Here is a 26902-nt window from a genome sequence, read left to right on the forward strand (position 1 = left end):
AGGCAAGGTCCAGTGGTTTGTTCTTTTCACGGTATTTTTCAACTAGCAGCCGCACAACATGGACTGCACTCGTTGTGCCACAATTTTTCACAAATTCGGCTTGTTTCCTCGTGATGTGAGCTATCTCGCGAGTCCTGTCGTCGAGAATCCGTTCAAGGATCTTCACTGTGTGGCTCAGTAACTGGAACACTCCGCAGGACTTCCTTTATTTTTAAAGATTGGTACAGAGATGGTCCGCTGCCGATCTGTTGGTATTCTACCTTCTCTGATAATGTGGTCGAAACGATCTGCTAGTCAACCTGACACATTCCACTGTTGAGAACACCGTAACTCTGTTGGGAGTCATTGGGGCCAGTGGCTTTTCCTCTCTTCACCTCCTTCAGAGCAGCCTCGACTTCGGCAATGTTGATTTCCTTGGCTGGTCCTTCAAAAGCTTGCGTAGTTGGTATTGGCGGATGGGGAAATTCCTCGGTCGAAATTATCTCAAAGTAGACAAACTGCCTGTTGGCTTCTGTCTCGGGTTCTTCGGCCGACCTTCATCTAATGATTTTACTGACGTTTCGCCAGCACGAGTGGCTGGCATTGTCAAAGCTGCGCCCTCCATTGCCAGTGGTGAACTGGAGCCGAGCTCGCGGCCGCCGACTATATGTTACCTGGCGCGCCAACGTCCGAGGGTTTCTCCGCGGTCATTTCCGATGCGGTTCTCCTCTTGCTGCCTGCGACGGTCGTTCGCTGCAGCACGGGAAGCCAGGATCCGTTTAGCTTTCCTCTACTGCTTCTCTGAACAAGCGCATATGATAGTGCTTCTTTACAGCCCGAAATTCCGTATCTCAAAGTAGCTACGCCAGCGTTCCCTAGCTTTCTTCCTGTCGACCAGCAGCTCTTCTGTTTCGTCACTGATGCCGTAAGCGTGTTGTATGTCTTCTGTTTTCCAATGTTGTGGTTTGACTAGTCCGATGAATGTCACCCTATCCTTCGTGTGTGTCCACTTTCGTGTCGAGATCTGAATAGTTGTCTGCTTTTGTTACTGCAGTAATCTTCTTAGCCTCTCTATGCGCCGGACGGAGTGGCCGAGCGGTTCTAGGCGCTACAGTCTGGAACCGCGCGACCGCTACGGTCGCAGGTTCGAATCCTGCCTCGGGCATGGATGTGTGTGATGTCCTTAGGTTAGTTAGGTTTAAGTAGTTCTAAGTTCTAGAGGGACTGATGACCTCAGAAGTTAAGTCCCACAGTGCTCAGAGCCATTTGAACCTCTCTGTGCGCCTGTTTGTAGGCATTGCAGCGGGATAGTGTTTTGTATGCAAGGAACTCATGGTACATTTTTTTCAACTACATCAAAAAATGTTTCAAATGGCTCTAAGCACTATGGGACATCTGAGGTCATCAGTCCCCTAGACTTAGAACTACTTAAACCTAACTAACCTAAGGACATCACACACATCCATGCCCGAGGCAGGATTCGAACCCGCGACCGTAGCAGCAGCACGGTTCCAGACTGAAGCGCCTAGAACCGCTCGGCCACAGCGGCCGGCTCAACTGCATCATACGTTACATTTAAGCGACTAACATTTGGTACCGTCTTCAGCACTTTCTCCGAGTTTTCATCTGTGGTAACTGTTTCGGGACGTCCTCGAGTTACACCATTTTCAAGAGACAAAAAATCACTTTTTAGTTCAAACGTCTTGTTCTTAACTGTTGAAAATAAGAAAACAGAATAGTCATAAATCGTTCTTCCATTTGTTAGGAAGCCAGAATGACACCCAAATTCGTTTTTATGGCGGTACGAACTCCTAGTTCATTCATCTGAATTACATACACCCTTATAAGAGTTTCTTGGACAAAACTATTCCGTAAAAATAGAGCTGACACTTGGCTTATGTTATTGTGCAACGTCTGCCTTCACGACCGTTTTTTATATAAGCGCCAACACTGTGTCAAGCAGAGACATTTTCTACATGCCCTCGAATACGTCGCATGTCTCGTTACATATTGAATGCAAAGTCATATTGGGGAAGCCTTATTGCCGCCTCCGTTTCTTACTGCGTAACCAAGCGACAGATCAAGTACGACTGGAATGGCCTTGGCCAGATCGTGCAACTATGTGACGTTCCTATGCGAACGGCTGGGAGGACGTTGCGCGAGTATCGTAGCACCAGGACGGCTTCCGAGGAATGCCCAAGGAATCGGGAGAAGGACCCGTAATACCGCGCACGATGTCAACAGCTAGCCGTCCAAGCTGGTCAAGGGCGCCGAGGATGAAGCCGTGAATTTAGTCGCGCCGTGGGTTTCGCGGGAATGAACGCCCGAGTGGCAAGGCCGACTAGGAAAGTTCCACAGGCCTCTGTGAACCGGCTGCTCCACCTCAGTGCTGCGGCGGAACAAATAACACCTCCGTGTCACCTGCGCTCCAGAGATGCTCTTCTAGACTTAGTTCGATGATAAGGTAACCGCGCGCGCGAATTCTCTGTATTAAAAAATTATTGCCTCCTGTGAGGTTTGAACTCACGACCCCTGGTTTACGAGACCAGTGCTCTGCCACTTTTTTTTAATATAAAACATTTATTAAAAAAACAATGTTACACATTGCAATTACATGCTAAGATCATGTACTAACCATGAACACATGTTATACATGAAGTTACTTAAACAAAAACAGTTTGATCATTTTAATTATGCTGATGTTAAAGAAAGACAACAGAAGATTGTGTTACTCACTAAATTACCAGAAAGAATTAAGTTAAACATCAAGAAAAGTTTTTTTAATGACATTCAAACTTCAACATGAATAAATAAAATCTGCACGCTATCGGGCGGACTGAACGGGTGGTGTACTAGCGGGAGTAAACCACTGGGGAAATGAAATCTCTATCGAATAGTTCTTCATCAGATATTCTGCACTTAACGGCTTGGAGAAAATGTTATTTACATTACTGAGATCACAAGAGTGCTATGAATTAAACTTTCTTTGGAGACGGAATGAAAATGAGTAACGAGAGGAGAAAATGACGACTGGAAAGAGACAGTTTGTACTAGTAAACCCCGAATCTTTAAAGAATCGAAGTCCCATATGTAAAACAGCTCCCTACTTACGTTACAAACGAGTGTGTTACGTGTTAGACGCTAAGCGTGTAAAATAGAGAGAAGTTTCGTAGAGGTTTGAAATTATGTGTAAAAATTTTAGTCAGTCACTAAGCTCTCGCGTTTTCTAATACTGGATGAATATTGTCGAAGTATTTGCGTGCTGTGAGTTAGGCTGCCTATAACCACCATACTCGTCGTACTGTGTTAACCCTTCAGTATAACGTTTTACCTCATAGTGAGGAGATTATGACAGCATTTCACAATTTTACTTTCGCTCAGCATTGTATACAATATTTAAAATCAAATTTTTGTTGCCCCTGGAAGACTGGAGACAAACTGCAACTGGTACTGGATCCATGATCCGGTTTAGCCATTTAGTAGCACGGATTGTTATCTGAGGGGAATGTCGGAAAGTATTTGTTTGCAGCAGCTTAGAATCTGAAGCGTTTGATTAATGATGAAAAGGGGAAATGGTGAGAGGAACAATGTGAAAGCTGAAAAACACTTGTATGTAAGACAGGCTGTGGTGGTTTGGTTTCAGGAACAAGAAACGCTGTAAGACACGAATTAGAAAATTAGTTATTAACAAGTAAGTTGCTGAAATTGTGAGACTATGTTTACATCATCAGACAATAAATCGTAAAACTGCCGTTATAGTCTCTTAGTTACACTGGACGTGACTGTACTATTCATGTTGTCAATGACAGTTACCTTGCGCGCAGTTTTTATTAGTATCGCCGAGAAAAGAAATTGAAACCAAATTAGGACTGAACGCTCACTGTCTGTCGGAGAACGCGTGACGTAAGTGCGCATAACATGCTCAACTCGACCGCCATCGTTCGTGACTTCGAATATAATGTTTTTAAAGATCACTGGCGCTAATAAAACACACGCCAAATTTTACCAGGTAAGTCTCCAGCACGCTATGAGCTCTCTGGAGCTGTTGTGGCACGTATCTTGTTCCATGTTCGCTCTTTCAGTCGGCACGTAGTTGGACGGGAACAAGCTTTTCGATGGTGCCCCAGGGAAAACTTCCCAGCAAGTGCCGGCGCGGGTATCTCCTGCTTGTTGCATTGTCTTGCTTTTCTCCCACAGCGAAACTTAACGCGCTGCAGCTCTTCTCTTTGCGAAGTAGCTTTACTATCCTTGGAGCGACCCTCGGAAGCGGTTTCGACACTTAATAATAATTTAAATGTTACTGCTTCCAATAACACGGATGCTCTCACTTTGGCAATGGTGCTCATGTTCAGATGTTGCAAGGTTCATTAAGTTGCTGACAGAGAATAATGTAAAAGGTTTTGCCCTTAATGATACAATTAAGGTCATGGAGAACTGTTCAGCAAGTAATTTAATACATTAAGGCCAGTGTTGCAAAATTGTAAGTGGCGAGGCTATTTGTCGAGAGAGCTTACACATCACAGAAGGCAGCACGTTAGACAGTCGCTCTTCAAAGAAACTCATTCGAAGTCATCTAGCGCTGTGGACTTCGGTCATCCTTCTGTCAACGAACGGGAGACTGGTTTGAGACAGCTCTCCACCCCATCCTGTCCTGTGAAAGCCTCTTCATCGCTACATAACTATGCAGCCATGACAAAAGTCATTGAATGGCGGTATTACCGCCTACACAAGGTGGACGAAGCTGTCTTTTGTACTCAGGTGATTCATGTGGAAAGGTTTCCGACGTGATTATGGCCGCATGACGGGAATTAACAGACTTTGTACGCGGCCCCAATAGTAGTTGGAGGTAGACGCAGGAGATATTCCACATCGGAAATCGTAAGGGAATTCAATATTCCGTGTTCCACAGAGTCAAAAGCGTGCCGAGAATACCAAATTTCTGGCATTACCTCTCATCACGGACAAAGCAGTGGCCGACAGCCTTCTCTTAACGACCGAGAGCAGCGGCGTTTGCGTGGAGCTGTCATGACTAATAGACAAGCTACACTGGTTGAAATAACCGCATAAATCAAAGTGGGACGTACGACGAACATATCTGTTAGGACAGTGCGGCGAAATTTGGCCTTGACAGGCCATGGCAGCAGTCGACCGACGCAAGTGTCTTTGCTAACAGCACGACATCGCCTGCAGCGCCTCTCCTGGACTCTTGGCCATATCGATTGGACCCTAGATAGCGGAAAACCGTGGCCTGATCGGATGAGTCCCGATTCAGTTGATAAGAGTAGATCGTGGGGTTCGAATGTGGCGCAGACCCCCACGTAGTCATCGACCCGAGTTATCAACAAGGCACTGTGCAAGCTGGTCATGTCTCCATAATGATGTGTCCCGTGTTTACATGGAATGGACTGGGTCCTCTGGTCCAAGTGAACCAATCACCGACTGAAAACAGTTCTGTTCGGTTACTTTGAGACCATTTCATTGACTTCATGTTCCCAAACAACTTTGCAATTATCGCGGGGCCACAATTGTTCGCGATATGTCTGACGAAAATTCTGGACAATTCGAGCGAATGATTTGGCCACCCTGGTCGCCCGAACTAAATCTCATTGATTATTTATACGACATAATCGAGAGGTCAGTTCGTGCACAAAATCCTGTATCGACAACACTTTAGCAATTACGGACGGCCACTGAGACAGCATGGTTCAACATTTCTGCATGGGACTTCCATCGACTTGTCGTGTCCGTACCACGTCGAGTTGCTTCACTACGCCGAGCAAAAGGAGATCCGACACAGTATTAGGAGGTATTGCAAGACTTTTGTTATTTCAGTGTACATCCATTTGGACTGGCTTACTGTAATCAATCCTAGGTTTTCTTCTACCATCTCCCGCCTGCCACGCTTCCCACCATTTCCAATCTGACAATTCCTTGATACACTACTGGCCATTAAAATTGCTACACAACGAAGATGACGTGCTACAGACGCGAAATTTAACCGACAGGAAGAAGATGCTGTGATATGCAAATGATTACCTTTTCAGAGCATTCACACAAGGTTAGCGCCGGTGGCGACACCTACAACGTGCTGACATGTGGAAAGTTTCCAACCGATTTCTCATACTCAAACAGCAGTTGACCGGCGTTGCCTGGTGGAACGTTGTTGTGATGTCTCGTGTAAGGAGGAGAAATGCGTACCATCACGTTTCCAACTTTGATAAAGGTCGGATTGTAGCCTATCGCGATTTCGGTTTATCGTATCGCGACATTGCTGCTCACGTTGGTCGAGATCAATAATTGTTAGCAGAATATGAAATCGGTGGGTTCAGGAGGGTAATACGGAACGCCGTGCTGGATCCCAACAGACTCGTATCACGAGAAGTCGAGATGACAGGCATCTTATCCGCATGGCTGTAACGGATCGTGCAGCTACGTCTCGATCCCTGAGTCAACAGATGGGGACGTTTACGAGACAACAACCATCTGCACGAACAGTTCGACGACGTTTGCAGCAGCATGGACTATCAGCTCGGAAACCATGGCTGCGGTTACCCTTGACGGTGCATCACAGACAGGAGCGCCTATGATGGTGTACTCAACGACGAACCTTGGGTGCACGAATGGCAAAACGTCATTTCTTCGGATGAATCCAGGTTCTGTTTACAGCATCATGACTGTCGCAACCGTCTTTGGCGACATCGCGGTGAACGCATATTGAAAGCGTGTATTCGTCATCGCCATACTGGCGTATCACCCGGTGTGATGGTATGGGGTGCCATTGGACATGTCTCGGTCACCTCTTGTTCGCTTTGACGGCACTTTGAACAGTGGACGTTACATTTCACATTTGTTACGACCCTTGGTTCTACCCTTCATTCGATCCCTGCGAAACCCTACATTTCAGCAGGATAATACACGACCGCATGTTGCAGGTCCTGTACGCGCCTTTCTGGATACACAAAATGTTCGACTGCTGCCCTGGCCACCACATACTCCAGATCTCTCACCAAATGAAAACGTCTGGTCAATGGTAGCCGAGCAACTCCCTCGTCGCAATACGCCAGTCACTACCCTTGATGAACTGTGGTATCGTGTTGAAGCTGCATGGGCAGCTGTACCTGTACACGTCATCCAAGCTCTGTTTGACTCAATGCCCAGGCGTATCAAGGCCGTTATTATGGTCAGAGTTGGTTGTTCTGGGTACTGATTTCTCAGGATCTATGCACCCAAATTGCGTGAAAATGTGATCACATGTCAGTTCTAGTATAATATATTTGTCCAATGAATACCCGTTTATCATCTTCATTTCTTCTTGATGTAGCAATTTTAATGGCCGGTAGTTTACCTTTCTCTCAATCAAGTTCTGTCATGAATTTTTTTTCTCCCAAATTCCATTCAGTACCTGCTCATTAGTTATCTAACCTTCAGCATTCCTCTGTACTCTCCCGTTTCAAAAATTTCCCTTCTAATGCTTTCGTAACTGTTTATCGCCTATTTTTCACTTACGTGTAAAACTACTCTAGACAAATACCCTCACATGTCTATTTTACCTTCGCGAAGAAAAGTCTTACTAGATATACACCGGCTAAACTGTCAGCAGGAAGAGAACAATTCAATGTTTCTTGTGTCGTCCATGAAGAACTATTTCAGCTTCGTGCATTCTCTAAGACGTCGTTCTTTGATATCTGTGTCTGCTGATTTGAATTCGTAACAGCATAACGTGTCATTTATTTTTATGCCACATGTAGACGTAGAATAGTATGGGCTATGCTAGAAAAACATTTTTGAGCTTGCAGCTGCCGGACGCCATATGCTTCCTAGCATAAACTGCGTTTGAGGCTCCCAATCATTCTTAAGCACAGTATTTGTTCTGTATCAGTAGTTGCAATATAAACTGCCGGAAAAAATCGCAACGCCAAAAATTTTCTAATTTAGAATGATGAAATTTCGGGAATACGTTTGTCTCATAAGAGGTTTCGGTTATTAACATAGTAAGATCGGGGTTAATGTAAGCGCGAGATAAGCCATTGCAAATGTGAAATGTTGATACATTAATGACCGTTGTAGCCGCCAGAATGTTGAATGCAAGCATGCAGACGTGAACACATTGTCTTCAGAGGTGCAGAATGTCAGTTTGTGGGATGGAAATCCTTGCCTGTTGCAGTTGGTCGGTCAATACAGGGACGGCTACTACTGTTAGTGGATGACGCTGGAGTTTTCGTCTGATAATGTCCCATATGTGCTCGACTGGAGACATATCTGGTGATCGAGCAGGCCAAGGCAACATTTCGATACTCGATAGAGCATGTTGGGTTCCAACAGCGGTATGTGCACAAGCGTTATCCTGTTGGAAAACACTCCATGGCAAGCTGTTCATGAATGGTAGCACAACGGGTCGAGTCGACAGACTGACGTACATATTTGCAGTCAGGGCGTGTGGGATAACCACGAGAGTGCTTCTGCTGTCATACGAAATCGCACCTCGGACCATAACTCCAGGTGTAGGTCCAGTGTATCTAGCACGTTGTCGTGTTGGTTAAGAGGCGACTAGTTGAGGGTCTGCAACCAACCTACGTCCATCACTGGTACCGAGGAATGACCAGCTTTCATCAGAAAACACAACAGACCTCCACCTTGCCGTCAAATGAGCTCTCGCTTGACACCAGTGAAGTCGCAAATGGCGGTGGTTTGGGGTCAGTGGAATGCACGTTACGGGGCGTCTGGCTCGAAGCTGTCCTTAAAGCGACCTATTAGTAACAAATTGTTGTGTCACTGTGGCACCAACTGCTGCTTAAATTGCTGCTGCAGGTGCAGTGCGATGCGCCAGAGCCAATAACGCGAATACAATGGTCTTTCGTCTCGGCAGTGCCACGTGTCCGTCCGGAGAGCGGTCTTCTTGCGACGCTATATTCGCGTGAGCACCGCTGCCAGCAACCATGTACAGTGGCGACATTCCTGCCAAGTCTTCGTGCTGTATCACAGAAGGAATATGCAGCTTCTCGTGGCCCTAGTGTACGACATCGTTCAGTCTCAGTGGTGTTGATGATGGCGTTTTTGTCGCCTTAAAGACATTCTTGACTAACATCAGTGCACCGTTTCCAATCCCAAAGATAACTAGCGTTCACGACTGTTACAGTGTGTATTTAAACCAAACCTGATTTGCATCCTCGTAACGGCGCTATTAGCGCGGCTCTTATACGACTGGCCCGAAATATGAGTGGACGTCATCTTTCAGATGTAGAAACAGGCGCTTCAAATTTCGTTGATGTCTCATGACTCCTTCTTGGTGCAGTGATTTTTTTCAGTCAGGTACTGTTTTTGACGCTGCAACTGCCAGACATCATAAGCGTCCTGGCATAAACTGCATCTGAGATTGCCAAAGTTTCTTAAGGAGTATCTGTTCTGTACCAGTTATTGCAATATAGCGTAATACATAGGGTGGTGGACGCAGTACGTTGACTACATTGCTGACGTAGTTCTAATTTTTGGTTTCATGAATTGTTCTTTTCCTGATTTTTTTTTTCTCGAATCCGATTTCTGGATATTTCTGTCAGTAATGTCACCACATGTTCTTTATGTCATCAATACAAATACTCGCTAATCCTACTGCCCTGGTGATTTCATTTTCCACAACACATTATCTCCTGATACATAGTGTTGACGATCAACAGGTTGTTTAATACGACGTGTATAGTGTAAGTTGTACGAAAGAATTGTCTTCCAGTGTAGTGGCTCATTCCACACGTCCACCTGTGAGGAGTGTTCTCTAAAAGTTTCTGTCGCTGCGTTGGAAGATTTTATTGCAGCCACCCTCAAGTTCGGTTATGTTTTCGTTTCACTCGATGTTCCAATTCGCCCAATACTTGGCGATTAACCCAACTTACGTTCATCATCTGTGATTCAAACTATTACGATAAACTAACAGTTCCACCGTAAATTGAGCAAAGAGGTAGTGCTCTCCCCGAACGAATGAAAATGGTTAGCATAACACTGCTTAATTTTTTAAAGGAAATTCACTCTCTTCGTTGCTATCAACAGACACATCCCTAGTTGTAAATTCATTTTGTTAAAGTATGGTAATTTTAGACAAGGTAACGAAAACGTGCTAATTATGAAGTCTCGCATTATAGAAAACAAATTTAGGCAAGCGGCCGCGTTCTTGGTAGTGTGAAGAATAATACGTCTGCAATTATCGCACCAGATCTGCTCCACAGGGCAATTATGTAGATACCCAGAACTGACACAGTTATCGTTCGACAGTGCGCGAAATCTGGAAGATCCGTAGGCTGCAGGCTGTGGCTTGTTGCTGGCCCTGTAAGCTGCGTCGCATTGGCCCATTTAGCCTGTTATTCTAGCAGTTATATTGTATGCTAATAGGGCCTCCATAATTTCTTCTCAGAAGGCGCAGTGTAAGCACAAATAAAACAGTGACCTCTCCTCTTGTGTTACTATGGCACCATTTCTCAGGGTACCTCACCATATGTTAAAAGCAAATACGCTACGTAGTCAGTTCCATGAGGACACGCACCTCATACTTCACCTTCACTGCTGGTGCGTTAAAATAAAATTAAGAGACTTGTTTAAATATGAAGCCATTAGAGACTGAGCACAAGGTCGAACTGAGGAGCATTTGGGTCGGGAGTCTGTCGTACCCTTTCAGAGGAGCTGCCTCTTCAATTAGCTGTAGGAAAATCGTCGAACCCTAAATATGGATGGCCGCACAGGATTTTAAAGCAGCGCTCTCCCGAATACGAATTGAGTATCTTACCATCGCGTCACCTCAGTCGGGTGGTTTCAAATAGTGCCCAGGGTCATACCTTTGACTTTGTTATATTAATCATTATATCGTAATGCATATGTTGAGGAGTAGGAAACCGCGCGGACTGCAGTAAGATCTGGTACCGACCAAATGTTAAAAAAAAATTAAAGAAATGTTCAAATGTATGTGAAATCTTATGGGACTTAACTGCTAAGGTCATCAGTCCCTAAGCTTATACACTACTTAACCTAAATTATCCTAAGGACACACACACACACACACACACACACACACACACACCCATGCCCGGGGGAGGACTCGAACCTCCGCCGGGACCAGACGCACTGTCCATGACTTCAGCGCCTTGGTCGCTCGGCTAATCCCGCGCGGCGACCAAATGCGACCAAATGTCAATCACCAAACATAAATACTTGTTCAAATGGCTCTAAGCACTATGGGACTTAACATCTGAGGTCATCAGTCCCCTAGACTTAGAACTACTTAAACCTAACTAACCGAAGGACATCACACACATCCATGCTGGAGACAGGATTCGAACCTGCGACCGCAGTAGCAGTGCGGTTCCAGACTGAAGCGCCTAGAACCGCTCGGCCAGAGAGACTGGCTTTTGTCCAGTCCGTACTTGAGCTGGAATCAGAGTCTAACGCTTCCTCGGTGACTGGACGATAAAATTTATTGTATAACCCGAGATTACATTGTCTCTCCGAAATCTTGGAAATGAAACACTATGTCAGTTGCTTATGGGTCGAGGAAGCAGTTGTCCTTGTCCAGAGAACCATCTCTGCATTTGTCTGAAGTGATTTTCGGGAACTACGGACTGTCTAAACCAAGATGATCTAGCACTGAATCGAACCCCTCCGGTATGTCAGTCCAGGTTAGGCATTGCTAGAATTCGTGATGGTACCGATCACAACTTCGAAACTTACTCACCTCCACCATGAGCAGATCTGTGATTCATTAGCTCACGGAACACCTCTCCGCTGGTCCTCGGTCCTGCTGAAGAGGTCCAGTCGCACTACACTGACAAATTTTAAACTTTTTTATTTCTGGTGCTCTTAATATTTCAGAGTTATTCCACAGCTTCCATAGTTAAAACAGTGCTGTGCTTAACGCGGTTGAAATTGTTAAGTTAGCTTAAATTTTATTAAATTTAAATTCACAAAGTTTATTTACCAGATTTGTCACTATCGTGATCTCGGAATGAACCTAGTTTATTACCTGTTCACTACTTGTTTCGTACCGAGCGAGGTGGCGCAGTGATTAGCACACTAGACTCACATTCGGAAAGACAACGGTTCAAATCTGCGCCCGGCCGTCCTGATTTAGGTTTTCCGTGATTTCCCTAAACCGCTTCAGGCAAATGCCGGAGTGGTTCCTTTGACTTCCTTCCACATCCTTCCCTAGTCCAATGGGACCGATGACCTCGCTGTTTGGTCGCCTCCCCCATATCAACTAACCAACTAACCAAACAACTTGTTCCGTGATAACCTCCACACGATCAGAACACTATGGCACGTATCTTCCAGTGGAATATAAACATCAGCTCGTCCTCTCTGAATCCGTTACTATTGCAGAATGTGTCTAATATTGGAAAATTACGCGGTACATAGATTGGGAACCGTTGGAGTAATGTATAACTAGGAAGGAGCTTCTCACTTTCGAATTCTTTGCTTAAGTATCGTGCTCGGAATACGGATGAAGTAGGAAAAGCTACAAATTTAGTGTAAAATAGGCTGTCAAATCGGCAGTTTGCTATTGATACTCACAGTGGAAGGTTGCGGCATTCAGTAGCCTTTACCACTGTATAATCAGAAACAGAGTTGTCACATTGCTCACAGAACCGTATTAAGCCACAAGAGGAACTATAGAAAATGGTGGAGCACATTTCCAATTTATCACTGAGCTCCACTTTTTTTCCCTCCTCTAGTGGTATGCTTCGGTACTACAGTGCAGGGATTTCAGTGCGTATAGCTCTACCATGTGCCAAATCGCATTCTTGTCAATTCTGGAAAAGCGGCTGCCTCAGCTGATCTGCATTCAGCGTTCTCGTTGCCCATCTCTTTACCACATAACGTGGTACCACACTCTTCGTGCACCGTATATGCAGGAAAAGTTTTTCATAATGAGATACATCTGATTATAGGCAGCGTCATTAAATTTCTACCGGCAAAGTGAAGTTAGGAAGCAGAAATATAATTTAAAACTATGCCTGACAAGGTTTAGGAACCATTATCTATTCCAGTCCCACAGTAAAGAGAACGGAAAAGGAGTGGGGAAACATAACTTCAAGTATTTCACAAAGCTTCGCCCCTTCACAAAGATGTGGAAGGAGCAGGAAGGAACCGATAAACCATTTTCAGATGACACGTGTTCTGTATTTTACACTGTCACCATATTAAGGTTGTCTACTATGTTAAATGTTAACGCCTTTTTTAATATAACATTTCCTCCGTTTCAATAGTCTAATTGCACCTTCCCTATAGTTTGCTGGCCGTTCAGAATGCAAGCCCCACCACTAGCGTTGTCCGCTATACTATTGTGCCGTCTGCGCACGCAGAGACTAAGTTACTGTATATTGTACGCGCTCTACCAGGACTAAGCACATTAACCTTCAAACAGACAACAAATAAACTACGTAACTTTATTTTGTAGAGATGGTGATTAAAATTTTGCCTAAATCCACAGTTGGCAGCAATCACCATTGTTATTTTACACACACACACACACACACACACACACACACACACACACACACACACTGCAGCATAAAACAGAGAAGTTAACTACAGGATAAGGTTGCGGAATTTCTGCTGCATCAAGTAGAATGACTGCTGCGATTAGGGTTGTCAAATTCCCGGCTTTTTACGAACATGTTCAGCCAAATGTATAGGCCTATAAGTTCGGCCTGTCCGGCCTGGTTAGGGTTTCCAGCGATAAAGTAGAGAACGCATAGCTAAGGCAAGTTTGAAGCTAATTACATAAGCACGAGGAATAAGTACAAGGAGGAATATAGAGATATACCGTAAGGATAACGTAGGTATGTCAACCAGTGGTATTCTTATGTCTGTGCGACATGTTTTTCTCCGTAGAAACTATGGGGTTTCTTGTCCTGAAATAAAAACACTTTAGTAGGTTGGATGTCAGTGAATTCTTTGATCAGCGACAAAGTTTCCCCAAATTCACGCTACAAAAAGCTTTTGGCACATAAAAAAAATGTTTCAAATGGCTCTAAGCACTATGGGACTTGACATCTGAGGTCATTAGTCCCCTAGACTTAGACCTACTCCTAACTAACCTAAGGACATCACACACATCCATGCCCGAGGCAGGATTCGAACCTGCGACCGTAGCAGCAGGGCAGTTCTGGACTGCAGCGCCTAGAAACGCTCGTACACAGCGGCCGGCGCACATCAAAAGGGACAACACAATCACAATCACAACATAACGAAGATTTTATTCAGAATTATTGAAGCTGACAAAATATTACTTTCCAGTTGTAGGCCATAAAGCTACTGTCGGAAGAGTGTTCTCTTTCATAAATGCCTACTGGAGAAAGGAAAGACTGCAAACCGACGCATTCACAATGATGATGATCATATTGTTGTTGTTGTTGTGTAATATAAAATCATCGTAGCGAGAGCTACACGAAATGATTTCCAAGAAAAAAAACTTTCTTGATAAAGTGGTATCAAATGAGAAACATTAGTATTTTAACATATTGTTGTTGTTTCTTTGTAAGTCTAATTGGAAATAAAACTTTCATCCAGTCTGGATTTGGAACACTGAGACTGTCTTGTTAAAGGTTTCAGGAATTACTGTAACAAATCGCCGTTTATTTTTCAATATTTATTTGTTCATGATCGGTTTCGAATCGCCTGACGACTCAGCATCATATGATAAAATTTAGTTGGGAGTATTGTGGGGGACGTGCAGTGCCTGCCACAAGAATAAAAACTATGCACGACCCCCACAATACTCCAAACTAAATTGTATCATATGATGAATCGCCAGGCTATTCGAAACCGGCCATTAATAAATACAAATTGAAGAAAAAACGGCGATTGGTTGCAGTAATTCTTGCAGTAATTCCTGAAATCTCTAACTGGAAATGACCAAAGTTGTTTCAATATATTTCCGTTTCCCTACCGAGTAGAATATGTAACTATTTTATTCAACATTTAGTTAATTTTGACATTCAGTTTATCTTAGGCAGAAGTCACAGCAATTAAGACGACTTAGCTCTTAGTTGCTATCTTAATTGCCATGTTATAACGATGTTTATGATTGTACAGAAACCAAATGGCAGTTATAAGAGTTGAGGGGCATGAAAGGGAAGCAGTGGTTGGGAAGGGAGTGACACAGGGTTGTAGCCTCTCCCCGATGTTATTCAACCTGTATATTGAGCAAGCAGTGAAGGAAACAAAAGAAAAATTCGGAGTAGGTATCAAAATCCATGGAGAAGAAATAAAAACCTTGAGGTTCGCCGATGACATTGTAATTGTCAGAGACAGCAAAGGACTTGGAAGAGCACTTGAACGGAATGGATAGCGTCTTGAAAGGAGGATATAAGATGAACATCAACAAAAGCAAAACGAGGGTAATGGAATGTAGTCTAATTAAGTCGGGAGATGCTGAGGGTATTAGATTAGGAAATGAGACACTTAAAGTAGTAAAGGAGTTTTGCTATTTGGTGAGCAAAATAGCTGATGATGGTCGAAGTAGAGAGGTAACAAAATGTAGACTGGCAATGGCAAGGAAAGCGTTTCTGAAGAAGAAAATTTGTTAACATCGAGTACAGATTTAAGTGTCAGGAAGTCGTTCCTGAAAGTATTTGTATGGAGTGTAGCCATGTATGGAAGTGAAACATGGACGATAAATAGCTTAGACAAAAATAGAATAGAAGCTTTCCAAATGTGGTGCTACAGAAGAATGCTGAAGATTAGATGGGTAGGTCACATAACTAATGAGGAGGTATTTAATAGAATTGGGGAGAAGAGGAGCTTGTGGCACAACTTGACTAGAAGAAGGGACCGGTTAGTAGGACATGTTCTGAGACATCGAGGGATCACCAATTTAGTATTGGAGGGCAGCGTGGGGGGTAAAAATCGTAGAGGGAGACCAAGAGATGAACACATCAAGCAGATTCAGAAGGATGTAGGCTGCAGTAGGTACTGGGAGATGAAGAAGCTTGCACAGGATAGAGTAGCATGGAGAGCTGCATCAAACCAGTCTCTGGACTGAAGACCTCAACAACAACATGATTATTTTCTAAGTCGTTTAAGGTTGACCTCGCAAAAAACTGAGTGCAGTGGATTATTAATACACGGCTGGTAATTCCCAGCTGTCTCTGTTTGTGTTTACAATAGGTAGGCTTTTTGAACAGAGTTTCCAGATAAATGTGACTCCTAGTCTTGCTTTCCTACTCTCGGATCTGGCAGCCCTAGCTGTGACAGATTAACGCGCGGTGTAGAGATCTGGCTGATGTCCGTGCAGGTAGAGAATATGATATAGAAGTGAGAGATAAGAGCATTAATGAAGTCTGGGTGTGGGCGCAATTAATTACAACAAGACCTTACGCAAGACGGTCACGCTTGTCGGAGCGGGACCGCCACTCGACGCCGGCCTTCGGCCGAGACCCTGGAGCCGGAGGGGGCGGGGCGCTGCTGACGCAGGGACGGACGCCTCAGCTCCCGGTGGTCCGCGCCGTTCTCGCAACGCGCTGACGGACGGCCGGACATCTCACTGCTGCCCGCGCAGAGTGCGGTCTCATCCGCTGTTTTTGCGCCGCTCCGCGGATCCGCCGGCTGTTTGTTGGCTGCCTATGAGCGGTGGCAATCACAACAGCAGCCAAGGCCGTGACTAGAGGATTACCTCTGGAAAATTGGCTGCCTCTTCCCCTACTGTAGGAGGGGTCGGAGGCTGGAGCTGCTTCTGCGCAGTTGATTCACGCGCCGTAGGACGTAAAAGCGATATCATCTACCCAAACGATTCGGCGCCACTCTAGCAGCAAATAACAGAGTTGACAAGCGTCTTTTAACCAAACTGTGGCCCACAGAGTATCGCCTCAGTTGTGCGACTGGATTCGTGATGTCCTGTCAGAAAGGTCACAGTTCGTAGTAATAGACGGAAAGTCATCGAGTAAAACAGAAGTAATATCCGGCGTTCCCCAAGGAAGTGTTATACGCCCTCTATTGTTCCTGATGTATATTAACGACATTGGAGACAATCTGAGTACCCGTCTTAGATTGTTTGCAGATGATGCTGTCATTTACCTTCTTGTAAAGTCATCAGATGATCAAAACAACTTGCAAAATGATTTAGATAAGATATCTGTATGGTGCGAAAAGTGGCAGTTGACCCTGAATAAGGAAAAGTGTGAAGTCATTCACATGAGTACAACAAGAAATCAGCTAAATTTTGATTACACGATAAGTCACACAAATCTGAAGGCTGTAAATTCAGCGAAATACTTAGGGATTAAAATTACAAATAACCTAAACTGGAACGATCACATAGATAATATTGTGGGTAGAGAAAACCAAAGACTGCCATTGATTGGCAGAACACTTAGAAGGTGCAACAGTTCTACTAAAGAGACTGCTTACACCACGCTTGTCCGCCCTATTCTGGAGTATTGCTGTGCGGTGTGGGATCCGCGTCAGGTGGGACTGACGGGTGACATCGAAAAAGATACATAGAAAAGTGGTTCAAATGGCTCTGAGCACTATGGGACTTAACTTCTTTGGTCATCAGTCCCCTAGAACTTAGAACTAGTTAAACCTAACTAACCTAAGGACATCACACACATCCATGCCCGAGGCAGGATTCGAACTTGCGACCGTAGCGGTCGCACGGTTCCAGACTGTAGCGCCTAGAACCGCTCGGCCACTCCGGCCGGCGATACATTGAAGAGCAGCTCGATTTGTATTATAGCGAAATAGGGGAGATAGTGTCACATACCTGATACGTGAAATGATACATACGTAGAAATGATCATCACGATAAAATAAGAGAAATCAGGGCTCGCACAGAAAAATTTAAGTGCCGTTCGAGCTTGAAGGTGGTTCATTGAACCCTCTGCCAGGCACTTTATTGTGAATAGCAGAGTAATCACGTAGATGTAGAAAGTCACGGGATAGCGATATGCACGGATACAGATGGCGGTAGTATCGCGTACACAAGGTATAAACAGACAGTGCTGTGGTGGAGCCGTATTTGATCCTTGTGAAAAGGTTTTCGATTTGATTGTGGTCTCACGACAGGAATTAAAACTTTGAACACAGAATGGTAGTTGGACTTAGGTGCATAGGACTTTCCATCCCGGAAATCGTTAGAGAATTCAATATGCCGAGATCCACAGAGTCAAGAGTGAGTCGAAAATACCAATTTTCAGGCATTACCTATCAACACGGACGACGCTGTGGCCGACTGCCTTCACTTAACTATCGAGTGCAGTGGCGCTTGTGCAGGGTTTCCAGTGCCAACAGACAAGCAACACTGGGAGAAATAACCGCAGAAATCAGTATGGGACGTTCGGCGAACGTATCCGTCATGACAGTGCGGCGAAATTTGGTCTTCATGGGCTATGGCAGCAGTCGACTGACTCGAGTGCTTTTGCAACAGTACGACATCGCCTGCAGCGCCTGTCCTGGACTCGTGACCATACCGTGACTCTATACGACTAGAAAACCGTGGCCAGAAGACTTTAAAACCGATTACTGTTGATAAGAGCCGTTGGTGGGATTAGTGTGTGGTGTGGCCTGTGTTTACATATAACTGACTGGGTCCTCTGGTCCAAGTGAACAGATCGTGGACTGAAAATGATGATATTCGGCTACTTGGAGGCCATTTGCAGCTATTCATTGACTTCGTTCCCAAACAATGTCACAATTGTCACCGGGCTACAGTTGTTCACGATTTGTTTGAAGAACATTCTGGACAATTCGAGCGAATGATTTGGCCACCCAGATCGCTCGACATCCATCGAACAATTACGGGACATAGCCTAGAGGTTAGTTCTTATGCTCTAGGTGTCATTTCTCTAGTGAACAGATGGACAATTATTTATAGCTTATATAACAAGAAGAACAGCCTATTACTGGAACGACACCCGGTGGAAGAAGGAATGGAGAATAGCATTAAATTCCTTTGTACTAGAATGAATGACAGTGCGTTGTAGTGATTGTGGACAAATAGGACATTATGTCGATATTGCTGCCCTGACTTTTCACAAGTTCTGCACTGACTGCCTACGTTTATAACCTAATAGACTGAAACAATAATCTATACAGTAAACTATCTCGTTATTTGTGGTAATTAAATCAAAAGCGTGTTGGTTACTGATTAAGAAGAACGGGAAAAATTGTTGAGCTTATAGACAAGATTGTGCCTGCGGGTCATTCCTTGCATAGAATCCATACATGTTATAAAAACGAATGTTTGTATGTTCCATATCCGCTCCTAAACCACTGGGTCGATTTCGACCAAACTCGATACACACGTCCTTTTTGTCATACCTATCGTAGTCCAGGAGATATGACGTCATAAACACTGAGATGTGTAAAAAAAAATGCCGCATTGTGCATGAAGCTTTAATACATTTACTTTTAACTACCAAGACACTCCCATAGTCGAGTCACTTTAAGGAAATGTCTGACACCTGGGGGCGCTTTTAACAGTTTTCAACTGCGAAGCGCAAACGGCAGTAGGCGAAAACAATAGCAGTCTATAGAACCACGAAGAGGCGTTGCCATAAAGACGATTACTAAATCGCGTTGTAGACGCATGAAGCAGCAGCGCTAAGTGTTCAGAAACAGCCCGGGATCTTTGTACGACTCTTTCACAATGTGAGACGTATTTTCACGAATACATGGAAATAGATTTTTTTGGATATTACACTACAATCACAGTTCATTTTTTTGTTTCGTTTCTAATAGAGAATTGGCAAAATGAATACCCGGGCAATGCTGGTTTTTGTCAGCTATGTTACAATAAACTTCGACGCATCTGCACTAATTAGGACGACTATTTCAGTTTCATATTCAATAATTTATTCCAACGAAAGTGAGGAAAGGATGCTGAAATTAGTAATTTTATGTTTCCATTTTATGTAAGTAAGGAAGATGTAAACAGGCGAAACGTATTTAGAAAAACACTAAGAGTTACCGGCGAAAAACATAATTAATTTTTTCAAGACATTGTTCGGCTCCTGACTGTCATGTGGAGGAATTGTGTTCGATCCCCGATACTGCCAACAATTCTTCTTGGTGAAGGAACTGGGACTGGGTCTGCTTAGTCCCCCGTAGCGAACTGAGCAATTCTTACTTAATGTTTTTTTCTTTTTTTGTAAGTATGTGTTCTTCGCTTCGCTAATATACATATAGATGTAGCGTTTATCACATTATATATATATATATATATATATATATATATATATATATATATATATATTGTAGAGTTACGGAAACCAGTACTTAAGGCTGAGAGTACAGGTTGCTGGTCTCATGTCCCTCCAGTCTCTACAGTAATGTAATCTGGTGGCACTTGAGAGAGAGCACGAAGCACCGATAGGTCGACCGGTTAATGTCCTTAAAAGATCACAGCGTCTCGGTCTTCATTGAAGTTCAAAAATGAACGAGAGATCCCGCGTCAAGCATTCATTTGACCACTGGGCTTTAAGTGTGTGTGTGTGTGTGTGTGTGTGTGTGTGTGTGTGTGTGATGCTGCTTTATTAATTAGCCTGCCTAGTATCAGTGAGGGGATCATTCGCATCCTGACAGGCTTGTGTTGCAGTTTGTTATACCTTGTTTTAAAATCTCTCGATCAGACAGGTTACTGTTGCCGGTGCTATTAACGCTCAGCACATGATACTTTCTAGCGCTTCATCAGCAGCAGCATCACAATGGACGGCGGGAATTCTCACGTCATTAAGCGCCCGGTGAGGTTACTTCTCACCGCACATACTACCAGCTGACTTTCACAGTCCGCTTTACGAGTCGCTGGGATCGCGACTTTCGATCGCTGCAAGCCCTCTCGCCTCACCTTCGCGGTGCTCATCGCTGTTTATTGCTAGACACTCAATGTAATCCGACTTTCACTTCAGAATTCCTCAGATATGAAGAATAGTCACTGGCTAGTCGATCCATGAGGCCTACTTTTGCAAAAGAGTATTGCCATTGATATGCTCGTCACGAAATTCTTACCCCAGTCTGACATGTAGTTTTAACTGTTTTAAAGTCTGCGGCCCAAGCCCGTCACCGGGGTATTTGGTCTGACAGGTGGAATGCAGCCTTTCTTCATCGCAGCATTAGGAGGGAGAGGGTGCATGGTCCAACGTCCGGCCGCCTTTTACCTCTAGAAAGATACCCGGTACTCTCTTGGTAACAGGCTGAGTGGACAAGGGATCGTCCTGAGCGTAGTGGAATGACGAAAGTCTTCCCTCCCGCAGCCTCTCAGTAACTAAACCCAGAACTACAGGAGCGAGGTCTAGTGCCCTACCCGTAGACCACGACGACTACAAAGTTTTAATTTCTCACATAATCAAATTTTAGTAAATTCTGAGGTGCTCGGAAACTACGTAAATTACGATTCGCAAATCGAAGAAACAGGATTTGACGCCTAGTTTCTTCCAGATTTGTCTAAGTATACTATTGTATTGTACTGTATGTTAGCCGGGGACCTAGAAACGATGGAGAGGCTCCGTCCCCGCCGCAGCCGCAGTGGTCCACAACCCCACGACGACTACCGCAGTCCACTTCACCCCTCCGCCGCCCCACACCGAACCCAGGGTTACTGTGCGGTTTGGCCCCCGGTGGACCCCCTAGGGAACGTGTCACACAAGGGTTACATTCACCCCTATGTTTGCGTGGTAGAGTAATGGTGGTGTACGCGCACGTGGAGAACTTGTTTGCGCAGCAATCGCCGACACTGTGTAGCTCAGGCGGAATAAGGGGAACCAGCCCGCATTCGCCGAGGCAGATGGAAAACCGCCTAAAAACCATCAACAGACTGGCCGGCTCACCGTACCTCGACACAAATCCGCCGGGCGGATTCGTGCAGGGGACCTGGCGCTCCTTCCCGCCCGGAAAAGTATACTATAAGACAACACAAAAACGATGCACCACGAAGGAATCCGTAGATGTGATTTACATGTACAGACAAAGAACTGACTACAATTTCAGAAAAAATGGATGGTTTATTGAAGAGGCTTCTCAGTACTACGAAACTGCTACGTGTGCCTCCCCCAAAACTTTGATCGACGTTATGAAGAACCTCGTAAATTCAAAAAGTTGGTAGAGCCATTTTTTATACTAACGAAGGAGGACAAATTAAACAGTGAAGAATTTAATTTTTTGTTATTGAAACGTTTGCATCAACTATCATTTCACAATTTTAATGAAAGATTGGTATCCTACAGCTGCCTAGGGCGCCTACAGACTCGCCTGTGGCCAGGAATCTCATTGACTGTCTTCAGTGATGAGTCCTGCTTCGAACTGGGGCCAGATGACCAGCGAAGACTTATCTGGAGGCGCCCTGGACGTCGGTGGGATGCTAACCCGAATGTTGTCCTCCATACTGCTCGACAGCCAGGAATGAAGGTCTGGGGTGTATTTCTTTTCATGGCAGGACCCCTTTGGTTCTGCCGGTCGGGGTGGCCGAGCGGTTCTAGGCGCTACAGTCTGGAACCGCGCGACCGCTACGGCGCACGGTTCCAATCCTGCTGTAATGTCTCTTGCAGCGGTCTCTCCGCGATATTTTCAGAAATTTTTATAAATTATGTAACTCAGTACATGTCTCGAAATATCTCTTCTTATCTTACCGATTCCTAAAGTTTAATATACGATGATTATCAATGCAGAGTAGTTTCAAGCCCTATTATTCCTTGGAGCGTGCATTTACTCCATGGAACAGCTTCTCTGCTGTCTATGTTTTCTCTTATGAAAAGAATGATTGAGATCTTGCGGATTAGCGGTGAAAGAAGGAAGACGTATATGTATGTATTGTTGAGCTAGTCGCCATCTTTATGAGATTCTGTATGAGAAGGAATTTAATACATGAACTAAACTAAAGTAAGTGTGTTCGCGTATTATTTAACTGGTTATTATTGACAGTGTCTGCTTACTGCGCTGTGTTGCACGGGATCAGTGGGGAACGTCAAATTTACACTGAACGAACCTACCGTTTTGTATGCTCAAGATATCCAGTTAATTACTTCCAATAAATAGACTAACACGGTCTTACCAGCAGATCTCAGGTCTTCCCCATGTGATCACTGAAAGTTAATAATTATTACAATTTTTTTTAGGAGATCGACTGACAATTTTCGTCGCACCGAGACTTCGAAATTGCTTCATTGCCTTATGGAATTTACGTTAAGCTCAATTTACTCAGGATAGAACACTATTGAAATGTTTGAATATGATAATCCTGCTTTGTGAATGAAAATTCCCTTAATATACGCATGTTTTTTACTATCCTGATCAGTGAAGCTAAATCAGGCCGGTGTGTGAGAGGTTTTTAAATTTTAGATCCCACAAAAAAATATTAAACTGCCTCGGGCATGGATGTGTGTGATGTCCTTAGGTTAGTTAGGTTTAAGTAGTTCTAAGTTCTAGGGGACTAATGACACGTCAGAAGTTAAGTCCCATAGTGCTTGGAGCCATTTTAGGCCTTTGGTTCTCATCCGTGGCAGTTACAGCACAGCGGTACGTCAACGATATTCTACACATCCATCTTGCGCTAATATTTCAGCACGATAATGGCCGCCCGGACACTGCGAGAGTTTCTACTGCTTGTCTTCGTGCTTGCCAAACCCCACCTCGCCCAGCGAGGTCGTCAGATCTCTGCCCAGCTGATACAGTTTGGAACATTATGGGGCAGGGCCCTCCAACACTCTCGGAATTTTGGCGGAGTTCAGATGTAACCAAGCGCAGTTGAAATGCTGATGCAGCAGCTTCCAGCACGTTAAAAATATCAACGCCGCACTAAGTAATTGCACATACCTGCGTGGCAGAGGATCTTTTGTTAGGGGCAGCAGACAGAAGAGAGAGAACTGAAGCTATATACCGACAAATTCTGAAAGGCTACATCATGTAGCCCCTTGAAGAAATCCTAGTGGCAGTTTGTCAGCGTTATTCACTTGTTCTAAGAGCGCTCCGAGGCCGGAGTGGCCGGTCGGAAAATGCGGAGGACTTTCTGATTGCGGGACGCTGCCGGCATCGACTCGGGCACGCAGAATGGCCGCAGCGGCTGGACCCGCCCACCGGATGTCCTGTCCCGTCGGCCGCGATGGTCGCCTGAATGACAAAAAAACGCGCCGTCCGTGGCGTGACGCGCGCCCGTCTGATGAATACCCCGCGAGTCGCCTGCCGCTTACGTAATCTCCATCTCCGTTCCTGTCGCTCCTCCACACACTTGGCAAAATCTGTCTCTTTCGTGTGGTCTGGTTCGTTTTCTCCTCACCACCAGTAGCTTATCCACGTGTCCACTACTCCACTTCCTATGTCCCACCCCTTGGGTATGGCATTAGGTGAGTTCAGAGATACACAGTGCCGACTAGAGAAAAACGATTAATTCCAGTTAATCGATTAATTATAATTATTACAATAATCGATTATGGGTATACTGATGCTTTCTTCACGTCGATTAATTTTACAACATCAGTAAACTTTCTATGTAATTTACCTGTACACAAAATACTTAACATTCTTTTTCAAAAACCTTCTCCTCGTATAATGTCTCCTTAAGGAGGGGTAGGATGTCAAACGGGCCGACTTGGAGCAGGAAAGGCACCACAAGACATTTTAATTTCCACTGTCTATAAGTAAATTCATAAAACTTTGTCAGCATGACCAGGAAGGATTCAGGATTCACACTCGTAGCACTGGAAGTTCAAAAACATAAGAAAATAATTTTTTTTAGATATCAAATTTCATCATTTTTTCACTTACTATTGACTGCATTTGTTGCTATAGGTACACTTTTCTTCACAAGTAAGAGAGATTCTTTGATTAATTTTGCACAGTATACAAACCATACTTACAGGTGTCCGAAACTCTAGAATCCATTTAATTTATGAAAAAGTGAATGAGCTGTTACTTTTTAAACTTTGTTCAGAAAAAAATCAAATTTTGTAGTTAATTATCTCAATTTTTACCACAGTTTTTAATAGGTTTGGAAAATTCTAGAATTTCATACACCTGTAAGTATGGTTTGTTTGCTGTGCAAAATTCATCGAAGAATCTCTCGTACTTACGAAGAAAAATGTACCTATAGCAACAAATGCAGCCAATAGTAAGTGAAAAGATGATGAAATTTCATATATAAAAAAAATTATTTTCTTATGTTTTTGAACTTCCGCTGCTACGAGTGTGAATCCTGAATCCTTCCTGGTCATGCTGACAAAGTTTTATGAATTTACTTGTAAAAGTATAGACAGTGGAAATTAAAATGTCCTGTGGTGCCTCTCCTGCTCCAAGTCGGCCCGTTTGACGTCCTACCCCCCTTAAGGTAACTTATTCAACAGCGGAACAATACTGACTCTTGGTTGTTCCTGTATTGCGTTTGTGAACTCTGCCGTGATACAAAACGTTAATCTTAGCGAAGTGCAGAGATCGAAATAATGAAAATGAATCTAATTAAATCCCAAAAGAAATTAATTGTGTGCTCATTGAAAGCTATTTAACTGAAACTCAGTACTGAAGTGCGTTATGAAAGTTAGGTTACATGAAGTGCACTGTTTGAATTGAAATATCCACTAAATAAAATGCTGCTGAACTCTGAAGAAAATAACTTCACTGTTCAGTGTAAATTAATCTGCTTGCTTAGCAGAACACCTAACAATTCTGACTACATAATGTTTGCCCACAAGAATGCAAAGTGAGATCTACCCTGCATGAAAACTAACTTAGCTCTTGCTCAACACGTTATTTTGTGTGTGGTATACTGACGTTCTCGGAAGCACATTGAAATCAGCAACTAAAGAAAAGTAATCTTCTCACTACTAAATTTTTCTTCGACTGTCAGAATCAATCTGTGGCTACCTGTGGCGTAATGTACAGTGTACATACGACAAAATATTTGAAACTTTTCTAAGCGTGATGGAGGAGGATTTTACTTCAAAGAAAAGCGTTCTCGAAAAATTAAACTTTGATTATTGTCAAAAAGACTGTACAAAATGACTCTAAGAATTAAGGAATTCCCTCATTGCAAAACTTAGAAATTTAAAACAATTGCGTTATTTGTGACATAATGAAAACAGAGATCAAATTGACACTAATCACGAATATTTTTAATTACCTAAGGGGCAAAGATTTCCTTCAATTAATAGTTCTGACAAACAAACATTTCATTCTTGCCTGTGCATTGGTTACCTTGAAACATTCCTCCAAAAACCTTCTACATCCATACAGTCAAGAAAATATCTTTACAAACAAGTTGTCATCCCATGATAAAGTACTCTATTTCTCCAAGATTCACAAATATCAGCTCTCCTTCTTTAAAACTCAGCTGCTCCCTACTATGCCTCTAACAAGAATGTTCCAGCGCTACACAACAGACTGGCGACAGAGCGCACCACAGATGACATTAAACACAGTCAAGGGCAGTCCCCTCATGCAACTTTGTCGCAGTACAGTAAAGGTGGAATGTTTACAATGGTGGAAAACATACGAAAATCTCATAAATCGATTAGGCATACGATTTATTAGTTCAGTGTAAGTAATACCATTCGTTCATTTGTTGCCAAGAAAGTTAATAGACACAAATATTTCGACTCTAGAATGTAAATGCCTCGGAGAGAATCAGCATGAACAGTACCAAAGAAGCTTTCTGAACGAACAGAAGTCCAAATTGTTGGCATTCTGCACGATTAAAACGGCTCCATTTTGAAGATCTGTTGGCAGTAACTGCTTCCGTTGCTGGTTGATATTAAATGTAATTGTTCAGAAGAAGCCGAAGCAGAAACAAGATATTAAGCCCAATCGAAGAATAACCAGTACAGTAGCGACTACTACATATGATGACTTTTGGAGCATTTATGAGGTATTAACATCTGTTCAGCGGGAGGAGAGCTCTATCACAGTAAGAGCGAACGACCAGGACTTTGTAGCTGAAACAGAGTGAGGTGGCGCAGTGGTTAGCACA

At 43.8% G+C, this 26902-nt stretch overlaps 1 protein-coding gene across 1 annotated transcript in view; it reads left to right on the forward strand.

Moving 5' to 3' along the window:
- The window catches only part of LOC126187777 (bestrophin-4), a 554440-nt gene that overhangs the window by 204213 nt on the left and 323325 nt on the right, over positions 1–26902 (forward strand). The window lies entirely within an intron of this gene.

Source organism: Schistocerca cancellata, chromosome 5 (genome assembly GCF_023864275.1).
Source record: "Schistocerca cancellata isolate TAMUIC-IGC-003103 chromosome 5, iqSchCanc2.1, whole genome shotgun sequence".
Taxonomy (NCBI): domain Eukaryota; kingdom Metazoa; phylum Arthropoda; class Insecta; order Orthoptera; family Acrididae; genus Schistocerca; species Schistocerca cancellata.